General features: G+C 35.6%; 1 protein-coding gene across 1 annotated transcript in view; it reads left to right on the top strand.

The window, feature by feature from the left end:
• LOC108917903 (1-phosphatidylinositol 4,5-bisphosphate phosphodiesterase epsilon-1) overlaps window positions 1–27629 on the top strand; it is an 85357-nt gene that overhangs the window by 7362 nt on the left and 50366 nt on the right. Inside the window, exon 2 of the mRNA XM_018724717.1 lies at window positions 5627–5666. The gene's annotated coding sequence lies outside the window, so the exon portion shown is untranslated. The remainder of the gene's footprint in view (window positions 1–5626; window positions 5667–27629) is intronic.

Here is a 27629-nt window from a genome sequence, read left to right as displayed (position 1 = left end):
CTTAGAAATTTGTTTTTTTTTCTCAAAGCAAAAATTGTACTAGGTGTACCTCAGGGATCAAATATGAGACCTCTTCTTTTTTTATTTATATCAGAGACCTCATAGAAAGCATATGCTACTATGCTTGTTTGTTTAGTTCCCCAATTTTTCAGTAACGAGTATATTTAAAGCATTTAAGCTTTCTGGTTTCTATGAATCTCTTTAAAATGGTTTTATCCCTTTTCTTGTTGAAAAACAACTACCACTTTTGACTGTTTAGGAGAGCACACAATATTTTTAACAGTTTCAGTCTTACAAAAAAAAGTTATATGCAAGTTATTGCTAACAAACAGTTGTGACATAGCCACTGTATTTTATTTTTACTTAACTATAGACTTTTAGATTGGAAAACACAAATTTTTGCGGTTTCGTACATTATAATTCTTCAATTTAAATACATCATAAGCCGGTCCTGAAGCACTGAGTGTCATGAAAATATAATTTTTGCGTTCTTATTAAAGCGATATCCTCGCTAGCGGTTGAGACTAAACAAAATCAAACCTAGTTTCATTCGCGTCCTTTCAATGTTTGAAATATAATAAAGCCTTTCAGCGGAACAATTACGTCGTCGTAAATTCAACCACCATTCGTTCCAAAGCGCGCGTTGATAAATTTTAATGGTGGTTTGTTGTAGTTGTTGTTATTAATGCCATTGTTATATAGAGGTAATTATACAATTCTGAAACCAGCTTTATTGAATTTTACGTAAAGTAAACTGGGCTTTTATTGCTATTATCTAAATGAAAATAAAATTACTTTGTCCAGCCGAAAAAATTTTGAGTCGCTGGCTCCTGACCAACGAAGAAGTTTATAAGGTGCAAGGATTTTATCAGCTCATTCTAAACTGTAAAATCCGTGTTGAATGATACTTTTACAATACGGAGTTCCTATGTTTCTTAAATTTCACAACTCAGCGGTTCCAAAACAATTTCGGTGCACAGAAGTTTTTTGGAAATGAATTAAATACTTTTTTTTCGTTATTGTATTTATATGAGTGCTTTGTATATACATATGTTTTTTAATGTTGTGATTTACCTTGTATAAGTACGTTTTTAACCTAGTGAATGCTTCCCTTCTCCACGCCCCTACGCGCGGCTTGCATTAGGCAAGAAGGGTGCGGAAAAAGGCCCAAAACGTTTAGAAGTAGGTTCGACGGAGGCAATCAAATTTAATGTAAAAAGGTACGAGCGTTTACGCCTGATTTAGGTATAATGGAGCGAATTCATCCCTCTCCTGGTAGTATCCACTCCAGACTGCCCCTCGTCAAATAGAGAATTACGTTTTCTAACACTTAAATGCACTTCTTATGGGACACGCTTGAGTGGAAGCGTCGGGAGAGATCGGAGGTATGCAATTGCCCCTTAAAAAGAAGTTTGGAAGATTTCGTTTGCAACAAAATTGCCTTTTCAGCTTTTCGTACGACGTAAACAGGGGTATAGGGTTTGATAACGCTCAACCAATAGTGAACAAGACTTTGTGCAAGTCATCGACAATGCCGCGAACATAATTCGTGAGCAATGGGGCAAGTGTGATCGCATACTTGCACATCCGGTTAGAATGTCCTAATGCATTGTACTAGATCCTTGGTAGCAACATCTATTCATCTTTGCTACAATTAAATATATATTTCAAAATAAAACCTAAGGCTCTTAGGTATATTAATGAAAATTTACTACCAAACATCAAACAGGTTTAAAGCCTTGAGGGTCTCGTTACGATGTCAGGTTTTTAAAATGTACTCCCCCGAAAATTGTCGACTACAGATTTTATGGAACGACTTTGTCAAATCGCCGATAAAGAATTTTTTTCACGTGAAGCGGGATATGCCGAGGTGGAATAATTTTTTTATATAGCCTCCATATATTCGTTATCTCGTTAGGATACTGAAAAGGTTTCAACTAAATGCCCATAAACATATATCTTTAGTACGAGAGAAGCGTTTTATGTTAGGACTAAGATGATCCTTTATCTTTGAATTTAAACATCACTTGATCGCGCAAGGCCCCCACGTTTCGTTCCGAATGATACATTAAAATTGGAGATCAAGACTCGAACATTTCGCTTATGGCGTTGTAAATGATGTTTTAGAAGTACCTTTTTAGAATTTATTAAAAAATATTCATTTGTTTTATATTTATCATATCAATTGCCTGTAGACGGTGTCTTAAACTCGATAGTAAGGTGTTAAATGGGATGAGGTAAGCTCCATTTTCAACCCAAAGTATTATCTTTGGGATTTGACGTAAACAACTAATGACGTCATTAGTCGTTTGTGTCAAATCCCAAAGATAATACTTTTGTAGAGGTACGCTACAATTACATTCAGTACCTGCCCCAATAAATATATTTTGCTTTCTGGGAATTTACGAGCCTCATAAATTATACTTTGAATTATCCGAGATTATCCCAAATAAATGTATTTAGCAAATGAGATTAGAATGAGTAGGCTGTAAACATAAATTAGTTGTTGTTTATTAGGGTACATAAGCACAAACCGAGTAAGTAATGGCCCGGATAAGTGTTAATTGGGATAGAGTAATAAAAGTAGGTACATGGGGACAAGGATAAAAACCGAAAACATTTCGAGGCATGAACCGGAAGTCAATTGAAGCCTAGTTCCTGCTCGGTTGTGTCTCGTGTTACCAGCGAAGTTAGTAGACTAAAGTTTTCCATGCTACTTAGAGTTTTTTCCTCACTTGAAGACCAAACCACTATACTTTGAAAATGGAGCTTACCTCATCCCATTTAACACCACGTGTTCCAAATTTTAACTCCAGTGAGATAATTAACATAAAATTAACTGTATTTATTGACTTTATATGTTTTATAAATATTTTGTTTACGTAACAAGGAAACGACCCCACTGCGTCGATCCCATGCTACACCCCGTGAATTCAAGTGGTGAAATTGAAACGTATCGCCCTCCCCTCGAGGCAAACCACGTCACGATTATTCACACATGAAATAATTTGAATTTCCACCCTACCCCTGAGCAAAATTGGACGTACAACTTAGCGGCGAAGGTCAGGAGTAAAATTTCGGATATCTCCCTATAAAATATTCAAGGAGTTCGATTCGTCGGCCACGTATCTCATCCTTTTTATGCACAGTAGCGTCGCCAAGGGAAATTACGACAACAAAGAGGGTAATATTTTTTATATAGAGACCCGGGTTCTAGGAAAAGAATAAGTCTTGCTTTGGGAGAACGGGTGGTTTCGTTTTATTACTTAGTCCGAACAAAATTTACATTTTGATTGTGTTAATATCAGAAATATTTAATAAAAGGGATCAACACGCGGGCAAGTCGCACGCAATGTTTTTGTATGTGACCTTTTTTTGTTTCGGTCGCATGGCAGTTGCTTTGTCTTTATGAAACTAGTGGGAATTTAAAAAATGGAGCTGATACGTTAACTTCTCGCAGAAATAACCAGAAAACAAAAACACATAAATTATACTTTGAATTATCCGAGATTATCCCAAATAAATGTATTTAGCAAATGAGATTAGAATGAGTAGGCTGTAAACATAAATTAGTTGTTGTTTATTAGGGTACATAAGCACAAACCGAGTAGGTAATGACCCGGATATGTGTTAATTAGGATAGGGTAATAAAAGTAGGTACCTGGGGACAAGGATAAAACCGAAAACATTTCGAGGCCCGAATTAGAGGTCTTGAAACCTAATTCCTGCTCGGTTGTGTCTCGTGTTACCAGCGAAATTAGTAGAATAAAGTTTTCCATGCTACTTAGATTTTTCTCCTCACTTGAAGACCAAACCACTATAATATGGTTAATTTTTTTTCAAATAAAAGATGAAATAAAAAATTATGCAGAGGTATATAATCGAATTAAAACCCGAGCACTTATTTACCCTGTACACCCTGTATATATTAGCCTCTGGAAGTTTATTAAAACTGAACTAATTTGAATGAGACTTTTTTAAAATGTTGGGGGAATTACACAGATTAAGAATCTCTAAGCACAAATTCATTTGGTCACGAACGTTTTTCATTTTTAATGATTTTTTGTATATTATAAAAAAATTGCAATTTTTCTGGTTTCCGGTGTAAATCTCCTTTGATCGTTCAATATAAAATTTGATACTGTTACAATATGAAAAGGAATATCCAAAAAGTAGAATGTAAATAGTCAGCAGGTATGAAAGTATCCAGGTGGGAAATACAGTATACGTGAAGATGATGATTCTATGTAATTTTTTATTTAATTTTTTCCTGATTTTGTAAAAAAAATATGCATGTATATAATTTTGTAATAAAAATATCTAAATATTACCTTGTATTTACTTATTATTTACTACCTTTTAAATTTAAAATATTGCTAGGCTTTCGTGAATGTTAGGACACCCCATAAATAGCTAAATCGTTCGTCGGTCGTCTCACCTATGGCATACTGATGAGAACCAATAAGTTCGAAACCGGTCTATGCCTGGTGGTTTTACCGACCAATGTCTCACCTATGGCATACTGATGAGAACTAATAAGTTCGAAACCGGTAATTCTACCGACTGATACCTCACCTATGGCGTACTGATGAGAACTAACAAGTTCGAAACCGGTTTGTGTTTGGTGGTTTTACTTACGAAGGTATCATCTATGGGATACTGATGAGAACCGATAAGTTCGGAACCGGTCTATGTCTGGTGAGTCTACTGATGATGACAAAAAACGTCTCACCTAAGACGGACGTACCGATAAAAGCTAATAAATTCTAAACCGGTCTATGTCTGGTGGTTCCGCTGACGAATGATCTTAGCTATTGCGGCTGTAGTTCGATGCTGGACGAGCCTACGGCCAGCAGAGTAGTCGCATTCCAAATATCGTTAGTTATAACTCGCAAGTCTGTTTATAATATCCCAACTCTGAGCCTGTTTGCATATCATAAACATAACGAGTACATAATTTCACCTAATTCTCTCACACGTAGTTAGTTTGTTTTAATAAAATTCAAATTACGCTATTAGTATGCCGCGGGATTTGAAATCTGGACCCAGTGTTGTTTATGTAAAGTTTAAATATGGACCCGTTCTGCTTGACGTATTCTCCACATTACCCTAAAAATTGAACGCTGTAAACTACTATTATTTTCTGCTTCGCTTGGAAGAGCACCATTATTCACCGGCATGAGGATTATATTTTTCCTTTGTTCCTCCGTTCAAATAGGTCTCTTTATCTTCCAAGGATGTAAAAGAGGTGACAAAATGCGAAGAAGAAGAAGAAAAATTACGGAGTGTTTGCAGAATAAATGTAATGAAAGAACTTACGGAAATACCTCTTTTTGAGATATAGAGCATCAAAATCTACGGCTGATAAACATGCCATAAAAAAGTTGGTTTGAAATCTCGAAAACCGCTCTCCAGAAGCTTCGCATCGATCAATTTATTCTATATGTATCTAACGGCACCTTAATGCTTGCCCTGTTAGCTTACCAATTCAGATCTTTTGCTGAGGGTTTTTGTCGTTTGTGCGGGTTTATTTATTTGAATGTCGCCACAAAGTTTCCGATGTCTAGTTATAATTATTTAAATTTTCAGAAAAGTATACATTTTTAACTCAGTATTTTAATTTCAGGAACCTGAAGCCCTTCTGGTAGAGGACTTAGAGCAGAAAAGTGAGTATTTATTTAAACTCTAAAAGAAATAGATTTATTTTTATTAGTTATATTTTTAGAGACATATTTATATTTTTCTACAAGGCCCTTCTGCGAACGATTTCAATATTTCACCGTTTTCACGTTCCTTTCGAGTACATCCGTGCGCGATATTTTAATCTTTTGCGCTAGATCGATTATTTTCCTATCCCCTCTAACCGTTCAAGTAAAAAGCGATCCTTTGAAAACGCCTCAAGCGCTTCATTTTTCACGTGATAAATGTATTATCTTCCCCCCATGCCACCATACCGCGCAAAAAACGGCCTAATGTGCTTTTATAGCTGAAAAATCAGATTCCTTTCAGGATTCACTCGATTGCGATCTTTGGCAAATTGAAAAATGTATCCTGAAAGGGACTAATAAAACGCTGAAAGCTTTTCAGTGTCTGATTTGTTGCTTTTATAATTACTGTCCTACTCCTTACTTGAAATACATAACCTCAAAAGTCAGCCAAAGGAATGGTGACGATTGTACTGAACCAATTAAAGTCACAGTAAAATGACAATTAGTAAACGCGATGGGAATAATTATCCAGATTTTATAAACGTTACTAATTGTAATAACTGTACAATTACCATAAATATTGTCTATTGTTTTATCTGATCCAAGTTTGGCAACAGCATACAAGCTGGCAAGGTATAGGTTACAAAAATTTGGCAGTATTAATCTGTATTTTTACCCCAGTGAAACAAGTGTGAATTGATTTATGACGTAAATAGGTGCGGCTTGACACATTTTTGAGATTGTCGTAATCAACTACGTCACTCGAATAGCAACACCTTTTTGTAATATATTTTCCCTCGTCGCTAAGGCACATGTTATATTCAGATCACATTTACGCTCCAACAAAACGTTGAGGTTTGTATCACTGAACCCAGGAAAAGGCGGTACCCTTCAAATATAACCACGGAACACTGATTTACCACAGTTAATATCACGGAAACAATCGCGGCCCGATGAGACGCCTCTCGCGCTTACTTGATCTCCCAGTTTCCGCAACAAGTTTTTCACTTTCTCGCCGGCCTATTAAATTACGGCGCATCAAAAGAAAAAGTAATTTCCCAATTCCCCCAGAGACGGCTTGTTTAGTCGCAACCTCCGGAATAAAAATAAATGACATTGGCGCGCTGCCGCTTCATTTGTTTTGATTAACTATTGTGTTCGGCCAAATTGACTCAAATCTGAAACCATTAATTTGTTTTAAACGTTCCGCGGTGTAAATATTTATTTTCTAAGCTCGAACAACCCACCGCCGATCGATGGCCGTAGGAAATTGGGTTTGTACGTTTCCGACCTGTGGAGTAAATTGGAAAAATGTTATTCGTACGGTTCTGCTGTTAAGTTCGTGTCGGTTTAATTAACGCGGCATTGTGCGTGGTTCGGGGCGCGTTAATTTCAGAGGTTTCGACTGTGTACAGGGCGTAGCGTTTTGATTTTCCGAATATGAATAGATTAAACAAGGTGTTGTGCAAAACCGTACTTATCTTATCAACTTCGACGCCACCTGTTACATGAGTGTTGCAATAATGAAAAAGTAATATTAACGGTCGGTAGAAGGAAGCACAAAAAACAAACGCTTAGGTGGGGAATTCTGGAAGGAAGCCTAAATAGTTGAAGTGAGAAACAAATTAAATAATTATTAGTCTGGACGATCCCGAGGATCTTCCACAATCGCACACTGATTTTTTTCATGGTAGATTTCATAATAATACACTGAAATCTATCATTTTTTTTTTAATTTCATATTTGCTACCTGGAATTTTTTTTTATTTTGTAGCCTTAGTTGCAAAATCAAATATACGACGCACGAGCGTGATATAGGTATATATTAATACATATTCCGAAAGCTTATGAAAAGAGCTTTAAGTTAAAAAAACCGTCAAGATTCGTTGAAAAACAACGGAGTTACAGGCTGTCAAAGTTGACGGCCTATTGTTAAACAAATTAGGTTGGTAGCGGCAAAAAAAATACTGTCATAACCGGCGACCCTAGCACTTTCCCAGATAAAAATATTTTATTTGTAGAAGTATGTTAAGTGCATAAGAAATATTGTCAAGTCAGTGGGTCGCTTGATTTTCGGCGAGCCGTGGCGCGGCGGAAGGGTGGGGGAAACGAACAACATCGAGTCCGAAGAAAATGATGATAATATTCATAGTCCTGCCGTTAAATAAACGAAATTCGCTTGAAAATAATATATTTGACAGTCTGTAACTCCGTTGTTTTTCAACGAATCTTGACGATCAAATTTTCTAGACTGACGTGCATTTACATCATTAAAGTCGTCCATAAACTACCAGTTTTGTAGCGACGCGACGTATGGACAGCTTTATTTAATAAATATTATATTCTATAACTTTAAAGTACTAGGTTGCAGTTTTAAGTAAAAAAAAAAGTTTTTTGTGCCTAGTCGTGGAAGAATTTACATTTTAGTCTCTTACTTCATAATAATACAAGGTGGGTACCGTATAATTTACTGTGTAATTATCGAGACGCCATTTTCCGAATTAATTGTCTCCATCAGGGGGCTTTTCCAGCAGATAATGCGATAATGCCTATAACTCCCCGGCATTTCAACAAGGGACGCGGGCAAACTTGGAATTGATATTCTGCTAACAAACTCCAAGTTTATTATTATGCCGAAGTTTTCCATTAGAACACTTGCATTGTCCCGCTCGCAAGGAATACCACCAGTTTTCTATTTGATTTTAAATTTCTCACAACGCCCAACTTTTAATTGGTACGGCTCAAAACCCGCTGTTTGTTTTGGCAAAAACCCAAACCGATTTTCTTCTCGTAATTGAGTTCGAGTAATTTTCGGAGTTCGGTTACCGAGAGTTCGTTATTGGCTTCATAACGTCAAACATTAATAAAATCAAGAGCTCCCGGCCCGAAATGTATCTTCCAATTAACTGTAAAAAAAAACTTTCAGGCCACATCACGAAATTAATAAACAAGTTATTTAGTTTTCTCCGCTCTAAAAGCCTCATGTTACCGCGACTACGATATTAAGGAGGTATATCGGGGTCCGAGGGAAGTGAGGAGCACAGGGGGGGGGTCCTATGCTTTTCTTATGGGACTAAAACCCGCTGCCAATTTGAAAAAATTAAATTCTATTGAAATTATTTGCGATAAACATTATCTATATAGCAAAGAAATCTACTCATATGCACATAGCATACATATTGACTAATTAACAACATAAAAATATCATATTTAAGTAATTATAAATTATATTTAATGAACGCATAAAGACTATGTAGATGTGGCAACAGCGCTAATAATTGACTAGCAGTTGTATACACTGCGAACCTACAGACCTCGGACATCGGAGATATTGCGTGTCAAATTCGGGTAAAGATGCGTACGCGTTCAAAAATATATTGTATGTAAACTATGTACAATATAATTATTATATTATATAGCAAATATATCGTATTATCCTCGCGAAGATTTGTATCCTTTATTTAAAATCCGTAAATCATATGAACTGGCAAAACAACGAGAATTATGTTAATTTAGTTCTAAAGAAATGAAATGGTACTCGCGTCCATCTCGTCCAAGTCAAAGAAAATGTTGGATGCAATTTTGAAGGTTCTGTGATAGAAATTACATTATTACACACTGTTCGTGTTTTTAATCTCTATTTGAGTAATGTTACAAAAGTTTTGCAACTATAACTAATTTTTTAGATATAAAGTTTGCTGAGAAATATTTATATTTTTATAAACCATTAAATATATTAAAAGGATTTATCAACTGTATTTTTTATTCCAATAAATATATCACAGCTTCCTAGTCTTTTTTAATTAATCTAGTTTTTAAAAACATTACAAAAAATCATCTGTTGTGGATAATTTATTGTTGATAACAATGTACATGGGATTTAGGAAAATGTATATGTTTGAAATCAATTTCGTTTTTATCAAGTCTTTCAAATGTATTCCCTTCTTGCTGTCAGCTGATCGCGACGTTGCCACATTAATCCTCAAGTCAGACAGAAATGCGATTATTGGTTTCTGTTTCTAATTAAAACAGCTGTACTATGTTCAAAACTTACATTAGTTTTACATAAAAAATAAGATAATACTGTGTACTATCTATGGAAAAGTTTTGTTTCACAATTTCTATATTTTTTTCTCAGTTATGAGCAAAAAAAGAGCCGCACCGTCCATCTTCGCCATATAAACCTATGTTAAAATGAACAACTTTCAACAACATCTCAAAATCTAGATTCAAAAAAAAATTCAAAAAAATATGACGCGCAGAGGGAGCACTGGCTAATACGCTATATAAATTTCAAGTACATCTGTGCATTTGAGTAAACCCGATATTCCTCCTTAAGTCGTGCCAAGAAACCGAAACAATCGGTTTTGGGATATAAAGCCTGTCGCACACTTCGCAACTTTCCCTCAGTTTTGATCGTACAGCCAGCTTGCAAAATTTTAATTTCAAGGACAGATTTACTCCGTAAGTGTCAATTCTTGTTGCTACATGAAAAATTAATAAAATTTTCAATGTAATTGAACAATGGGAACAATGACAAACCGTTGCGTCTACGCTAGGCATACACCAATCACAGCCAGTGAAATAGAATGTTGCATTTCAATGTAATCTTGATTTTATCTTAAAAATTTTTAATTTTACCCATAACAAAGGCTCTGTATACGTGGAGATAAAATATAAACTGTCAATTATTCACTTCAAAATCCACTCGCAAGCCCGCTTGATCCGCAGACATAAACGTCTTTACATATCAACCGAAAATGGTTTCGGGGGGCTTTACACAGAACCCTAATCCAGTTTTTTTTATATATTTTCCATGCCTCAGGCCGTCTGTTGAATATTTTTTTGTGAAGAAGCACCCTACTTTGATACGTCAATGTAAACCGCAATAAAGTACCAAAAATCCAGTAACATAAAACAATTTTTTACATCGAAGCGATCGGGGATCATATTTGTGTGCTCTGTATGTTCGCAAGGAGATAAAAAGTGTATCAAACTTATCTACGTTGTGTTTAATATATTGACACAATAAACAGGATACCTCTTTTAACAAGAAGTGCTTATAAATCGAAACGGTTTGTTTTATGTAGGCAGAATTAAAATTTGAATGTGGCAAGTCCGTGTGCTTTATAACATACAGGAATAGCTGACCAAATTTATAAAAAAAATCAAATATTAGGTGGAAAATTTATTTATATACATATCTCTTCACATTTCTATGATCCTGATAGAAGTTATGAAAGGTATCTTCCAATATTCTGTTTTAAAACTGCTTCGGACCTCAATTTTTAGGTGGTTGTAAAATTTTTTTAAATGCACTGCAACCATATGAGTAAAATCTAATTACTCATATGAACTATTATAAGTCTCACAATTTTCTTCGTACAATTAGATTCTGCACTCCTAATAGACTCTTCAAATAGTTGCAATGAGGAGAGGAAGAATATTTATTTGTGCACACACCTCTTCACATATATGTCTTCCTAACAGTTATCTCATTTCTAGTCTCCTAATAAAATATTCAACATATTGTCCACGTTTTTTATCGTAAGATGTTATTTTATCCTTTCAATTAGGCCTTACAGATGTCTAGGAATTACAATAAGTAAAGCAACGAAAACTTATTCAAATTCACTTTACATACCTATATGTAGTGCTTGGTCTCCTAATAAAAAAATTAACATCTGTAAGAAGTTGTTAAACAAAGGATGCGTGGCTTTGGTTGCAAATTGAACAAAAATTTCACTACATTTACACCTCTTCACTTTTCTTTGTTCCTAATTAAACTTGTGAGAGCCGTTCAGTACGCTGATGTTTCCAAGCTACTTCTGAACTCCTCCTAACTCTTCTTCACACATGTCTATGTCCTAACGTTAACTATAAATTCTCACCTGACATCCCAAGAATTTTCTTCAGGTGACTAACATTTCTGAGCCCCTGATAGACTTTGTTCAAGGAAGTTTCATAAAAGACAGGAATAAACCATTAGTTTAATTATCCTCACTTCTGATATCTTAATAAAGAAATAGTCTTAAGAGGAGGGGGTGGTTTGGTCGTACACATAATAATTCTGTCAACGCGTACTAAATTATAAATACGAAATCATTAACCCCCCTCCCAGGTGGCGCCCGAACACCTCCTCGCCATTTTCAAGGGTTATCGACGGCGTAATCAAGCCCATCACAACCAGACATCCGTGAGCCATTAATTAAATAAAGGTAGTTGATCCCTGGCCCTCCGCTGGGTTTCGGTCATTAACACGGTAGAGGGTGTATACGGAATGACGGGTTATATTACCGGCTTTAGAAAAACACCCCGATCTTAGGCCCGTCAGGATGTTCAATTTAACGTTTAGAGCCCAACTTTCTGCCAACGAAGCAGGTTATACGGGGTGATTGATTAGAACCCGGCCATATTTTACGGGTAAAAGAGGAAAAAGTATTGAGTTAAAGATTAGAAACGAGAGAATTACATTCATCCAATGGGTAAAGTCATCAGAAGACAGTTCAAAGGCAGTCTTGTAAAGTTTACTTCTCAAAATAAATGCAAATCCTCATAAAATATTGATGCAAATAATTGTCAGTCCAGTCCATTTAGTATCTTCCAACATCATGAAACAGAACAGATTGCCGCTCCAACAGTGATCTCCAGATGACCATATCATCAAAAAGATAGACTTTAAAATAGCAGATTGGGTTGAATTAAGCTAACAACTATTGCTTCAGCCTCCATGTAGTCCAGATTTTACGCTAAGTGACTATCGTCTCTTTAAGATACGCAAACATTTTCTAAGAGGCAAACCATTGAGGAATTGATTGATTCAATAGGAAGTTGGCTATTTCATCACCCAATGAATAGTTTTTCAGGGAATGGAAAGATTGCAACGAAATAAATACGATTTAAAGAAGAATTACTGCTTTGAAGACATGTTTAATTATTCTTTGTATCCATTAAAAAAACTAGAGATAAGTAAAATTTCAACAGCTTTCAAACCAAGTATGATGAGGATCGCAAACTTTGTTAATCTCTGATGCAGCAGAGTTCACCTGAGTAAATTTTCCGTTGGATTACGGCGAAAGTAGCGGTAATCCATATATTCCGAAGGCAAGTCGTGATAATAAGGGCGGTTGGAAAAAAATATATTTGGAAGGTAGGGGAATTACGGGAAAAGTCGATAATCGTGAGATTATTGGAAGCTTCGGTGTTTAAATAAAAAAAATTAATGGATCTTCCACCAAATTGCCAAAACTAAACTGGAATATGGAATAAATACGCCTCTCTTCTGTTGTGCGGGGAATATTATTAAGTGAAAGTTTTATCTTCACAAACTGCTTATATACAAGGTCGATCTTAAATGTGTACATATGTTTCTAACGCTAATTCAGAAAATATTAGTAATAAAACTTTGCGTTGGTTTGGGATACACAGGTCTGTTTTTTTTTACTACAAAAAACATGTCGCTGGGTGTATCTGCCTTCAGCTATGCACGAAATTTCCCTACCAAACACATTCACGTGTAAAAACATCTCCAAAACAATTTCCGGAGTTATTTTCGTCCAACAAGTTGATAAAGTGTATACATGGCGCCCTTATCTAATCTCTCATGGCTTTTTCATTGAGATTACTCCCAGTTCCGTAGGAAAGCACGTGGCCAGAACGATCAGCTGGCCATTTTATCAGGAAAATGACGGTTTGTTGGTTTTAGCATAATTCTCTGCAATTTAATCCTCGATGAGATAAGGCATGATTTCATTAATGTTTCCCATTCATCGGGAAATTGATAGTGGGTTGTAGCGGTAGCCATTCGATTCTTCCGGATATCCCCCGAATATGAAAGATTAATTTTACAAGACAACAATGTTGATTGACTGTTTCCGTGTCGACTTTAAAGGTAGACAAATGCGACAGATTACGGTGCTGAAAATTATTGATAATCAGAATTGTTAGAACTTATTGAGGACCTCTGGAATCGTCCCTTAATAAAAGTAGTTGCGGCCACAGATAGCTCTCTGTCCGTTTTTTTTTTTTTGTAGTAAACAGAATAAAAAATAAAAATAGCTTATTAAACAGGTGTTTTACTTTATTTTTTATATTTTTAATTTTAACTGTTTTATTTTTGAGAAGACAGTTTGTCCTGGGGTGTGTTTATGTTAATAAGAGCAAATACAGAACTGTGATTATAACTGCATGTTTTTGTCGATTTGTGTAAACGGCCCAGCCGAGCTATCGATGAAGTCAGCGATTTCAAAATTCATAAAACTCAAAATTCCAAGCTTTCAATCGTGAATAACTGAAAAACTATTGATTTCTCGAAAAAATTCTTCGAATATTTTTTGCTCAAAATTTGATTCTCTATTGATTTTGGAAAAAAAATGTCCACCCCCGAGAAGGGGTGTCAACCCCCAACAGGGTGGAAGTGTCAATCGGCGCTATGTCACTAATGTTCATTGACCTTTTCTCTATCTGCCAAATTTCAAGTCGATCGGTTCAGTTTCAAAGAATTCGGAAGTGAAAAGTTTCAATGACTGTACTATACGGTTTTCGCCAAAATAGCTTCAAAATTACTTCCGTCTAGCGGATTGTTCGTTGCACTCGAACAGAATATGCCAGACTTCTGTTTCCTGATGTGCAATTAACCTCCTTCAACTACTACTTAATTGAACGATTAAATATTAAAAACATTTATTACCGTACAACCCCCCCACCGGTTCTTTTATCAAACCCCCCGATAGCGAAAGAGATTCATTAAATTAAGTTACGCCCTCTCGCCCTAATTAATCGGATGATTTATATTTCCCGCTTAATGGAAATAAATTATTCGTCGCTCCCCGAGAGCGCAGCATGCCGAAATGTCATTTGTTTTTATTGTTTTGGACGAACAGGATCGGCTTTAATAGATAATGAGACATGAACTGTTTGTTTTTTGCCCGTTTGCAACCCTGCGGACATATCATAACAGGTGCAAAGACATCTTGCACATTCCAATCATGTAAACAATGATCAAACACCGCAAGTTTATCGAAAACTGTTTTCGACGTAGACGTATTTAGCGATTAGGTCCCGTTAACTTTGTAATACCTTGCTAACCCAGGAAGTTGGAGAAATACCCATATCTATACATTATTACTATTGGCAGAGTCGCGCGCGCGATGGGATTATTTCATATATTTATTCTACCACATTTTGCGACTGCATAACGCTGGCGGTGACTTTTAGGACCCCGGCAGATTTACAGTATTGCATTCAGCTTGTAATGCTTTCATCCGAAAAATCAATAAACCCAGCCAACTTTATCTGAGCTGGATTGTGTGCTGTTTTATTTTGCAACCGCATACAAGCTTGCGAGAGAATAATTAATTTAGACGTCAGTACAAAGAAGTACATCGTTAAAGGTTGAAGATAAATATTAAGACACTTTGTTCGCAAATTAGGCATAATAAATGTACGACAATAACTCTAGGTGGTGTAGGATGTGTCGTGTGTAAATATTTTATTTCCGCCGTTTTCGCGCTATTTTTAGAAGGAATATGCAAAAATACACGTCGAGCTCGCGTCATTTATATTATTTCTGTTGACACGTCACCTGAATGTACAAATACATCATTTTCCCTGATTCCACTGTGTTTACAAATAAACTCGAGTTGAGGCGTAGGCGTTACATTAAATCCGTTGAAGTGGCTGAAGCGAGACAATTACAACCAAAGAAAAATGTCGCTTCTGCAAAGGAATAAATGGATAAAATTTGTTCTTAATGTTACAGCAACGCCTTGTGGGCTATAGTAGACGAATCGGCTGCCAATTTCAAGTAAAAAGTGTTATTTCACCGCAATCAGAAGTGGGATACAATAGGTACGATGGATGCTTCATTCAAAATTTTATTTTTAAGCGGCTGACATGAGTCAAAGACGCTAAAAGGACTAATTCAATTAGAGAAGCTTTCAAACAGCGCGACAAAGGGCGTTGTTAATAATTTAATTACCACTAGCAACTACGTAAAGTTGATCGTTCAAACATGACCCTGGACGTATTCAGGTCATAAAGGTAGGCCTTAGGCTGTACGTCGGTTATCAATATTAAAAGCGTATTCAAGCAGAATAATGTCTTAACATTGAAAACACCTTCTTTATACACTTTCATATCAGAAACAAAAAAGTTTTAGTTAAAATTTATATGATCCAGGCCGAAATAATAAAAAAAAGTCGAGGCACGATACTTATTAACTGAAATATTTGTAATATCGTGTCGTAACATGATATCACCTCAATTAACTTAAAAAAAAAGAAGTTTCTACATAGTTTTAGTCGGGTAACATAGTTCACAACTCGAGTATTGGACGTGAACTATTCAACAAACTCACAGCAGGACAAAAAGGTCTTGCTGCGCGAACTATCAAGCATGGCTGCAACCTAGCATGTACGTCAGAGAATTTCTGTTCCAGAAAATAAGTGGAAGGAACGAGAGAAAATCCCGTATGGACACGAACTGATTTGAAGATGAGCTTGCTGTTACGCTCTGATAATTGCTTTAAGGAACTAAAAATTTATTTCATCCACAATCACCTTATAATCGGACTTTTATCCACACATATGAACCGTCTAAAGTGATACTTTATGCACTAGTGGAATAAAGCAACTTGAAAAATAATAAACCTATAATAAATGAAATTTAATTTATTTACTTATTAACATTAACATTTACATTTATAGTAATAGACATTTATCCACTTAAGAATATTACAGTACAATAAATAACTATTAGCCTTACTGTAGGTATTCATATTTTTTTTTTTCAGTTCTCTCAACCTCAATTATACTCTTGCCTCATGTAAGGCGACATAAAAAGTAACCAAACTTCGCAGGTGTTACTTTTACGGTCTATAACGCGACAGTAAAACATTTTTATTTCGACTTTTCCTCAAGTCGCAGCCACCTTTGTTTGTCTTTTTTTTTACTACCGCGATGTGGAACACCTACAAGAAGCGTATTTTTTTTATACGCCTACAAAATTATTTATGAAAAACCAACATCTCTTGTTAGGAGAACCATAATACACGGGTATAAAAAAAACTATAATAAAATAATAACGTCCTACGTCGCTTTCCGTACGGGGCATTCCAATAAAATAAAAAATAACCACGAATTGTTAGACTAAACTGTTAATCCGTGCCCATTCCACTTTGCCACTGCGCATCTTTCCCTCAGAACTCAAATAAATTTGGTTCCCCTGCACATATATCAAGGACGCCATGGGTGTAAACAGCGTCACTCCTCGTCGAATAAAGCAAACTGAGACTGTGTAGCACATTTCTTTACGGAGGAAAATTATACTGAAACTCACAACGTGGCAACCATGTCGGCGTGCCCTCTAATCCAGTTCAGGAAATTTCAGCCATTTCGGCGGCCTGAACGAGGTGATAAATTCCGCCGTAATAAGATAATCCAAAGCGTATTCAAATTAAAACGTCGACTTCGATTCGCCGTCACGTCGGCATAGCAGCAGCACGGCATCGCCAGAAAGTTATCATCATATTACCCCAAATTGGATGGGACTTTAGTGTGTGGAAACTTTAGCGGGGAGGCAGTTTACGGCAGGAAGGCAGCCAGAAGCTGCGGCTGAGGGGGTCGATCCTCCAGGCGTCGTCGATCGGGATGATTTTAGGATCAAATAAAATGTTTTTCAGAGGTGTATAGAAAGTTGTAATTCGATTTGACTGTCGTACAAGGAAATAACAAACGCTACGGGATATTATAAAAAGCTCTGGAATTACGGTGAACCATTTTTAAAAAATGGTGTACGGGGTGTCCCAAAGTTCGCGTCTCGGGCCCATAACAGACAAACTAAAAACGACAATAAAAATCTGTTTAGATGGCGTGAATAGGGCCTCGCTAAGGTCCGTTTTGCACTTTTTTCAAAATTCGGAAAATAACAAAAATGACGACATAAACTTTTTTTTCACGAACATACATACCCATTTATCCAAATTATCTAATTAATTTTTATGAACATTTTTTGTGCAGAAATTTTTTCTGTATCTCTTCTTAAAAAGTTACAATAACAAACATTATACAAAAATGTATCTTATTGTATTGGAATTAGTCATGATTTAAAAACTGTGAAAACAATGGCAGAAACTGCTGTCACAAGCCTGTTTACATATTAGTTTCTGTCAAACGCTATTTCTTGCATGATAAACAAACTACTAAGTGGTTGCTAAAAATTAAAAAACGTTCACAAACAATGAAAAAGACATGGTTTTAATTTACGGTAAATATCAAAAAATGCCAGAAGAGCTGCTAAATTATATCATGAGAAATATCCAGAGCGTCAAGCTGTTAACCCAAAAAATTTTGCCAGATTAGAACGAATTTTGCATGCTAACGAAAATTTATTTTTCATCAAGAAAAAGGAAAGGAATTTCAAAATCAGTGTGTAACGATATTACCGCAGCTATAGTCTGTTTAGAAATGAAAGAGAGTAATAAAAGCATGTATGCAAATCGTAAATAAATGTAGTACTGGTGCTTATACTCAATATTTTTATATTATGTATTCTCGGTGTAGATGAGGTGTACTTTTAAAAAAACTTTGTGCGATCGGACTGTACTAAATTGTAGCAGGTAGCTAAAATTTAATCCCCGACAATCCGTCTTTGTCTATGCCGCTTCAATTTCTCGGTCCATTTCTCTTATAAGTAAACAATATAAAAACAGCATTTCAAAACATGAGGCTACTTTAAGCATCATAACCGGGTTAAGAGGGTTTTTAGTAATTCAAATAAAATTATTCAATATTATTATCAAAATATTTATTTAAATTTAATGAATAGACTTTTATTCCACACAAAAATATATGTATTTTGAAAATTCAAATTATGGTGAGTAAATGTAGTGTTGTATAAATGTACAATAAAGAAAATAAAAAAGTAGGTATATTAAAATTCATCCTCTGAATATTCTGATGAATTATCTTCGTCTCCTAGATTGATAACGATAGGTTCCACAGTAACGTCAATTAAATTATCGAGTTCCCACATTTTCTCCTCTTCTTTTTGTACATGATGTATACATCTTTGCCAGTTATCTGCAGTTACTCGTTCCAAGGAATTTTTTAACAAAATTTTCACGTCACTTAATTTAAACGTCGTATTATTTCGCGCTACATCTCCTTTTACCTGCGCCCAGACTAATTCGATTGGGTTAAGTTCACAGTGATAAGGTGGTAACCGTAGTACCGTTATTTGGCGATTTGTTGCCATTTCATCGATAACATATTTTTTCTGATCTTTATTAAGATTGACAAGTGTCAAAAGTTCCTTTTTCACCATATTTGTTTCAAAAGAAATGTTTTTTCCGGATAACCATTGAATTATATCGGCTTTCCTCCAAGCAGTCGTAGGCGTCCGCTCGGTCTGCCGTGAATGGTAACTGGCATTATCCATGACAATTACAGACCCCGGAGGAATAAGATCCAACATCTGTGTAAAATACTCTTCGAAAACATCTGCGTTCATGTCTTCGTGATAGTCACCTGTATTTTTAGATTCAAATAAAAGTAAACCGCCATCTACAAAACCACTGGCACTACCTATATGTGTCACTATTAATCTTCGCCCTTTACCTGAAGGTGCCTTGAACCCTGTTGAAAGTCCATCCAAAAATGCTTGTCGAAAACTTTTTACATTTTTATCTTGCCATACTTTTGTTACAGTATATCCCTCGTTGACCCAAGTTTCGTCTAGATAATAAATATTCCTCCCTTCGTCACGGAATTTTCTAATTGATCTTAAGTAGGATCTTCGCCAACAAATAATTTCATCTTTATCGATAAGAACTGACTTCCTGTTCTGCTTTTCCCAGCAAAAATTCAACTCTCGTAAGACGGCCCATAATTTGCTTCTACTGATTTTTGGCAAATCGTTGTCCTCTGAAAGTTCACTTAAAATTTTGTTTAGCGTTGGTATTTCTTTTTTAAAATAAAATGAGTGTACTTTTCTGCGAATGACATTTTTGAAGAAATCATCTATAACGACTTTTGACCTCCCTGTAGATGATTTTGGGGGATTTACAGTATCTTGTTCATTTTTTGTTTCCTTTAAAAGTCTGTAGATAGTCGATTTTCCAATCCCTGTCATTACCCGATAATTACCTGAAATGAAATATTAGCACGCCCATGGCCGGTTCTTATCTCGGGATTTTATTACTCTCTTTCATTTCCAAACAGACTATAGGGTATTACAATATTTTGAGGAAAATCCTAGAAATTCTATACGACAGACCACTTTTGAATTAAATTTAAAAAGCAGCTCTGTGCAAAGAATTTTGAGCTCCAATGGTTACCATGACTATAGGCTAAATAACTTGGAGCACTGATCTGCCATACATGTTGAAAAAAGACTTACAATTAATTATGTAGCCCAAATAATGGTTGACTTGGAAATAGATAATAGACTTACAACACATTATTTGGGCCAATGAGAGTCGTTTTATAAGTAATGACATGCCAAATAAATGAAACGAACATTACTGTGCCACTGAAAATCCACACTACGTTAATCCCATTCAGATCAGGTCCATTATGGAATAAATGTGGCATTATTGAAATGCATTTAATTGGCCCATACTTTTATGGAAATGTATTGAACGCAGCTCAGTTTGAATATGTGGTTGCAACAGGATGGTGCTCCTCCACATAAAGCTTAAAGAGTTACAGACTGTTTAAAAAATACTTTCGGAACTAAGTGGATTGGAATTAATGAGCCTGTAGAATGGGTTTCAAAGTCTCCAGATTTAACGCCCCTAGACTATTTTTTATGGGGAACATTAAAAAATCAAGTATATAAGACACCCACGAGAAGTCTGGAGCATTTAAAGCAAAACATTCGACATGTGTGTGAGAATCTTTCAAGATAAACGTTGTTTAAAGCTACAAGGGAAGTTAGGAAAAGATTGGATAAATGCTTAGAAGTAGGAGACTTGAACATTGGGACACCCTGTACATTTGGTTGCAACATTATTTAGAAGTTTTTAAATTTTGTAGAAAACATAAGTTGGTGTTTTGTAATAGTTTCGAAATAGCAATATTTAGAACCAAAATATTTGCCAGTACGAATGAAAAAGGTTAGCCCAGTTCCGTGAAACATTTTACACTTTACACAGGGTGTTTTCTTTAGACATGCCAACTTTGCAAATTTGTATAATACGGACACAGGTGTATAATGAATTCTTGGAGTTTTAAAAGATATATATCACCGACAAGTCGAATAGGCAACTAGCCGTCTCATCTCGTCAGCGTGTCCAGTTTACGCGTGTCCGCACACTTGCGCCTAAAACCAAATATTTCCCCCAACGAATAAAAGCGCTTGCATTGCATTTAATATAAATATAAGCCCAAAACCTTGAAATATATCGTGAATGGACTTCCTAAAAAAATTTATTAAAATCCAAAACGCACGCACTGGTCCCAATTCCCTAGATTTGCATACCGCAGCAATAATAAAATTTAAATATATCCCTACAAGGATTGCTTGTTCCTATCCATCTATAGGAGCAATGCAGAACCGGGCGATAACGTTTTGTTTTCCGGAGCCATTCCGCTGATATATAGGCAAGACCGGGAGGTCGTCAATCCGGAAAATATGCTTTTCGGCGCCTGTTTAAAATGGAATACATCAAGCGGAAGTTTCTGCTTTATCGCTTGAATCACTATAAAATAGCCGTTTCGATTTGCGTTACGAGTGTTGTCGATTTTATGGCTGTGTTACGGTTCAGCTAATGGTTGTGGCACTCTGGGGTTGTGGCGACGAAAGGATATGTAGAATGACGTTTCGATAGTTGACTTGGAACAATTGAAAAACATACAGGGTGATGCGAAAAGTAGGTCACACCATTAACTTCAGATTATTTGGGTAAACTTTTGTTACGCCATTTTTTTTAGAAAAATTGTTTATAGTTAAAACTGAGAAAAAAAGTCCCTAACATAATTAGGTTTTTTTCTCAAAATTCGGGCCTAACTCAAATTTTTGGGGGTTAAAATTAAGTAAAAAATACTCAGGATAACTCAGCATAAATTTGTGTATTTGTAAGAGTCGAGAGTCATATTGTTTATTACAAAATTAAAAAAAATACTTTTTCCAGTTAAAAAAAAAAGTAAAACACACCACAGAAATGAGACAACCTCCCAAATCCAAAGCCAAAAGCTGTGCGGAAGGGGGCTACATTTGAAAAAACGTCGGCACTGGCATTGTCCATCGACAATGCCAGTGCCGACGCCAGGGATCGAAACCGGACCAGAATAGGAAGTCTGGCCACCGCACTCTCGACTTACTACGCTATTTTCGCTTATATGTCCGAAAATAAGCCTCTAATCGCCATGAGGCATACTTACCGATTTTGTTCCTGAGGAAATTTGTTACAAGGATAAGCTTTCGCGAAAGCTCGCAAAATTTTTTTTACATTGCAAAATTAGCGGTGAAGAAAAAAATGTGCGAAATTTTCAGCATTAAATAAAAAGAACTAATTTGATTGAAATTTTTTTATATACAGATTTCAAATCAATGACATTATATAGTTCTTAAAAAAAACATGAAAGCGACTCGATCCGACCAATAGGTGCCGTGATATTTTTTTTTATTAAAAACGGTATTCTGGCTGTTCTATTTAATATTTTGTAATAAACTTGGTCTCGTTGTAAAGTGGAAGACTACCTTTATACGCTGAATTTTTTTTTAATGCGCTGTGACGTCATAGTGCCCATGCTGCGTTCGGTTTCTCAAAAAATGGATTGTGGAACTTAGAAAGCAGCTACCGGGATGCTTTTTCTTTTAATCAACTTATTTTTTCCGCTCTTTCGAACGGTGCAAGCAAAAGTCTGTGAAAGTCATCGCCAGAACCCGAAAAATACATTTTTATAGAATAGTTATACAATTCTTGATCTTGCTTTTCCAAGCACTAAAATCCTGAAATCTTTATAATTTTTTTTTCTTATAGCTTGCTGGTGCAGATTAATCAAGTGATTTTAGCAGGAAAAGCTGACAAAACCACGTATGAAACCTTTTCCCATAAAAAAGCCATTCATATAAATATGTTTTTTATCATTGACATAAATAAATACAATAATTTTTCCAGTCGTATTTAATAACTATTGTTTACTTAGGAAAATCCCCTTCCGTTATTAACGGCAACCCAAATATATATTTTATGTCATTCATTTAAATCACGGCCAATCGATTTCGAGTTTGTTATTATTATTGAGCAATTTGGGAAAGTTCCTGGTATTATTTCCTGCAGTTCTATGCTTCATAAACATAATTTGAGGAGTATTGTACGTGATACCCATAATAAATTAAGTACGTTAGTTTTTATTTTTTTTTAAAGCTAATTCAAATAAATTCACATTAAAATACAGTTAATGCAATCGTTCAGAGAAACATCTCCTATTCCCGAATCTTGTCGGAAAATGTACTGCATCACTACGCGATGTCCCGGCAGTGTTTTGCTGCCATTCACCGTAAACCGTACATGTACATCCTAACAGGGAATCACTAACATAGCATCACTTATATTATCCTCGTAATTTTATATGTTTAAATGCCCAGTGCATAGAATTTTTGACCCGGCGCTTATAGAAAATAATAATTTTTCCGGGGTCTCCCTGTATCCGTACAAACACTGAGCAAATTTCGCAATTTTCGGAAAAGCACGCCCAGTTATATTTGGTAAATTTAATTACTAATGCGGGAGCGTGATAAATTTCGAGCGTGCCTCGTCCACGATCGCGTCCTCTGGGGGCCGGAACCGGTGTCATCTGGTTTTTGTCGAGGGGTACATGTAGGGTGGAACATTGTGGGGAGTATGAAAATTGTATTAAGTGGGTCAGGAGGAATTGAGGGATTATAATACGGTTTTTACAATCTAAAAAGAATTAGATTTTGGAACGAATACATTGAAGATGATTTTTTCTAGACAAAACGTCTGAATCTGGTTCGGCTTGAGGCAGTATAGTACTAGGTACTTCGACTTGACTTTGTAATAATTAATTATCTACAGAGTAGACGTTCGATCGCACATCTTGATAACTCCGCCAGCGCCTGAGGCTGATCTCCGCTGTTGTGTCTTGCCTTTGGGCCCTCAGATTTCAACGATTTTGGATTTATATTCCTCACATCTTCCGCCAGTCGTGACTCAATTTTTGGTGGATTTTGCGCCGCTTTACTAGAAAATTCTAAACATTGGTGTTTTTTGGAAAATCTGAAACTAATGATCGCTTTGTCAACATCAGGTTACTTCAACGTCGCCTGGTTTGGAACAGTTTTCAGATCCGTGGACAACTCCAGCGGTTGATTCAGAACATCGGTGAATTTTGAATTCGTTCCGACCTTCCCATACGACAGTACGATGCGCCATACTTGTCCTCGCTGTTTAATTAAAAATAATAAAATAATGTTCTGTAGCGGTACGCTACAATTACATTTAGTACATGTCCCAATAAATATATTTTGCTTTCTGGGAATTTACGAGCCATATAAATTATACTTTGATTTATCCGAGATTATCCTAAATAAATGTATTTAGCAAATGAGATTAGAATAAGTAGGCTGTAAACATAAATTAGTTGTTGTTTATTAGGGTACATAAGCACAAACCGAGTAGGTAATGACCCGGATAAGTGTTAATTAGGATAGGGTAATAAAAGTAGGTACCTGGGGACAAGGATAAAAACCGAAAACTTTTCGAGCCACTAATCAGAAGTCTTGAAGACCAGTTCGTGCTCGGTTGTGTGTCGTGTTATCAGCGAAATTAGTAAAATAAAGTTTTCCATGCTACTCCCCACTTGAAGACCAAACCACTATAGTTCGTTACTTTAAAAATTGAATTATATTATAATTTAGCTATTCTGAACACAGCAGTTCTACAACTTCGAAACGTTACATTTTACTTTGTTTGTGAAAATCTCACTTAAAAGAACAAACCCAAGCTTTATACGTCGAACGTACTACTTTGTAATAATTCATGTGCTCTCGGAATACCCCGGAGGAAGTTCGCCATAAGTTGATCCTTCTTTTAATAAATTTTATCGACACTTACGTGTGTTTAATAGATCGAATGACTCGAATTTCTGTAATAAAACCCCCCTGGGCAATTCCGATCCGCTTTACAGGCCGTTATTCAAACTAGGTCGATTTTATTAATAACTCGATCTCTGTCTCGGGGAGTTTTACGTGTAATATATTTCACGTCGCGACGCCGTAAAGCGCGGCAATTTCAGTAATTGACTTATAGGTCTTAAACTTTTAAAGCGGAATGGACATGTAGTAGTTTCAGACGGAGTAAAGCGGGAAGTTTTAATAAAACATGACATAACTTGTGATGTGATGAAACATGAAATAAAATTCTTCCAAAGCTCCGAGCTCACTTCGTTTTACGCACCTTTCGAATTCATAAACGGTCTGTGTATTGTTGTGGTCTGGCTACGCACGTTCGTCTACAGATGTCGCTGTCAATGTAAAAACTGGCAGGCCTCCAAGACCGTAAAGACCTCTCATAAATCGCTACAACTTCAACAAATCCTTAAATTAGATACGTTAATGGTCGACCCGGCACGAGAACAATACCCGGCAGGATTAAATAATTTATTTTCAAATAGCGAGTTTTAACGTTTTGCTCTTTCCGCCGGCCGCGAAACTGTAAGCAGCTTATGGTGGTACAATGCAGGGGCAAATTGTCTGGCTTTCCGTGGCCTGTGTTTAAGCAAAATCTCCCCTGAAGCCCCGTGTCGTCTTTGTGGGAAACTCCCACTCCGAACAGTTGTTTTGCAGTTACATTTTAGAATTTGCAACAGAAAAATTGATGGCGTAGGAAGAGGAGTATTAGCGGAGGACGGCATCGTTATAGTGTTCGATGTATACCACAAAAAATACACTAAAATTATTATTTCTTGCCAGCAATGTACGTTGTGAAATTACAATTATATTATTATAAATTGTCTGTAAAAATATTCTATAAAATAATTATAGAATACCAGATTTAAGGTAGCTTTTGGATGACGAAACAATTTAATAGAAAAGTGTAAAATTACAACAAAATTACATTAATCTTACGGATAAATGTAATGCAATGTAAATTATCAATTTTAGGATATATTTGTATGACTACAATTATATCCACAGATTATCCAATACATACTGCAAAAATTAATAAAATAAAGTCGCGATATCCAAATAAAATGGGATACTGTAAAAATAATCTAAATTAAAAAATAAAAATAATAATCTAAAATGAATATCATTCCACGCTTAAGATTGATTGTGGTGATGCAACAAATGATTTAAGACCTATAACTGGCTTAGTGTAAAATTACAAGAAAATTACATTAAACATACATGTAATCCATTGTAAAATTTCAATTTAACTTTTATGTACAAATTGAACGATATATACCGCAAGAATGGGTCTAGTAAAATTACATTGCTCAAGTACAACGGGCAACTTGTTATTTTACCAGCAATATCGTTGTGAAGCATATTGACGAGTAGCAATTTCAGTGTAAAATTACAACGAGATTACACTGGTACATATTTACCCAGAAATTTTCCGATGAATACCGCTAAAATAAATACTGTAAATTTGCAATATTTAATTAAAATAGATATCTTTTTCCATGGAGCCGTGTTGTGAAATTACAAATTGTCTGTAAAATTACTTCCAATAGTTATGGAATTTCTGTTTAAGTCATATCAGTGTAAAATTATAAATCGTATAAATTTTCATTTTAAGGGGGACTATAGTTAAATAATCATACATCAAGTCTCTAACATAATGTGAAATTACATAAAAACATAATGTAAAATTACATGAACTTGTAATTTTTACTGCACATTTCATTACAACTTTGTATTTCCAGCAATCACAAAATCGCGCAACAATAACCCAAACCGTAAAAACAAATTAGAGGCTTTAAGGGAAAGAGGAAAAACATCACAATTCCATCTAAGTAACGCTCCTAAATCCTGCTTCACAATGTGCCTGCTCTCTAGGCCGGTCCGTATCGTGCCATGTAATGGTTTTTGGTGGTCACAAGGACGAAGCTCATAAAATAGTTCCCAGTCCAGTAAAGCAAATGCAGCAAACTTTATCTTTGGCCGGTCTAATTTATTTGGTAAATTTGCCTGTACATTCCCGGGAATGTACAACCTGTCCCAACTGTAAACGTAACTAATAATCCCTTCAGAGCAGTTGTGGGTGTGATTCTCATTCGTGGAAGGACTATTTCGAAGGTTAATTATGTTTAGATTATTATATTTTATGTTTAAATTTGCCTTAAAGGGGGAAATACAAACAAATAAGATTTTTTCCTTTACAAAGTTAGTACCAAGGTAAAACTGCAAAAAAAAAGTATTAGAGGTTTTATTACTTTTTGATGCTATTTTGTTGCACTAAAATGAACTTTGTACTTCTGACCGTTTTCCAGGCAATTTCTCGGCAAACAATTAATTTTCGTAACAATTTGGAAGGTGAGGCAATTTTTTGTATACAGGGTGTCCCAAAGTTCGCGTTTCGGGCCCACAACAGACAAACGAAAAACGACAGTAAAAATCTGTTTAGATGGCGTGACTATTCACGCCACTTAAACTCGCTAAGGTTCGCTTTGCACTTGAAAACATTTTTTTCAAAATACGGAAAATAAAAAAAATGATGTCATCAACTTTTTTGATAGAGATAGAGAAAAAATTTCTTACGTTTATTTCACAATTTTTTTATTTGTATATTTGTATTTCAGTTTTGTTTTTTATTTTATTTTTATATCATATATGTCTGTTTCAATTGTTTTTTACTTGTTCCCGAATTGAGATTCGCTCTTACGTTGGTTTCCACAAACCGACTGCCAAATGTGATAGCATGGATATCTCGGCTATCTTAGCAGATGC

The sequence above is a fragment of the Anoplophora glabripennis genome, unplaced genomic scaffold, assembly GCF_000390285.2.
Source record: "Anoplophora glabripennis isolate ALB-LARVAE unplaced genomic scaffold, Agla_2.0 scaffold17, whole genome shotgun sequence".
Classification (NCBI taxonomy): Eukaryota; Metazoa; Arthropoda; class Insecta; order Coleoptera; family Cerambycidae; genus Anoplophora; species Anoplophora glabripennis.
This window is presented reverse-complemented; position numbering and strand designations above follow the sequence as displayed.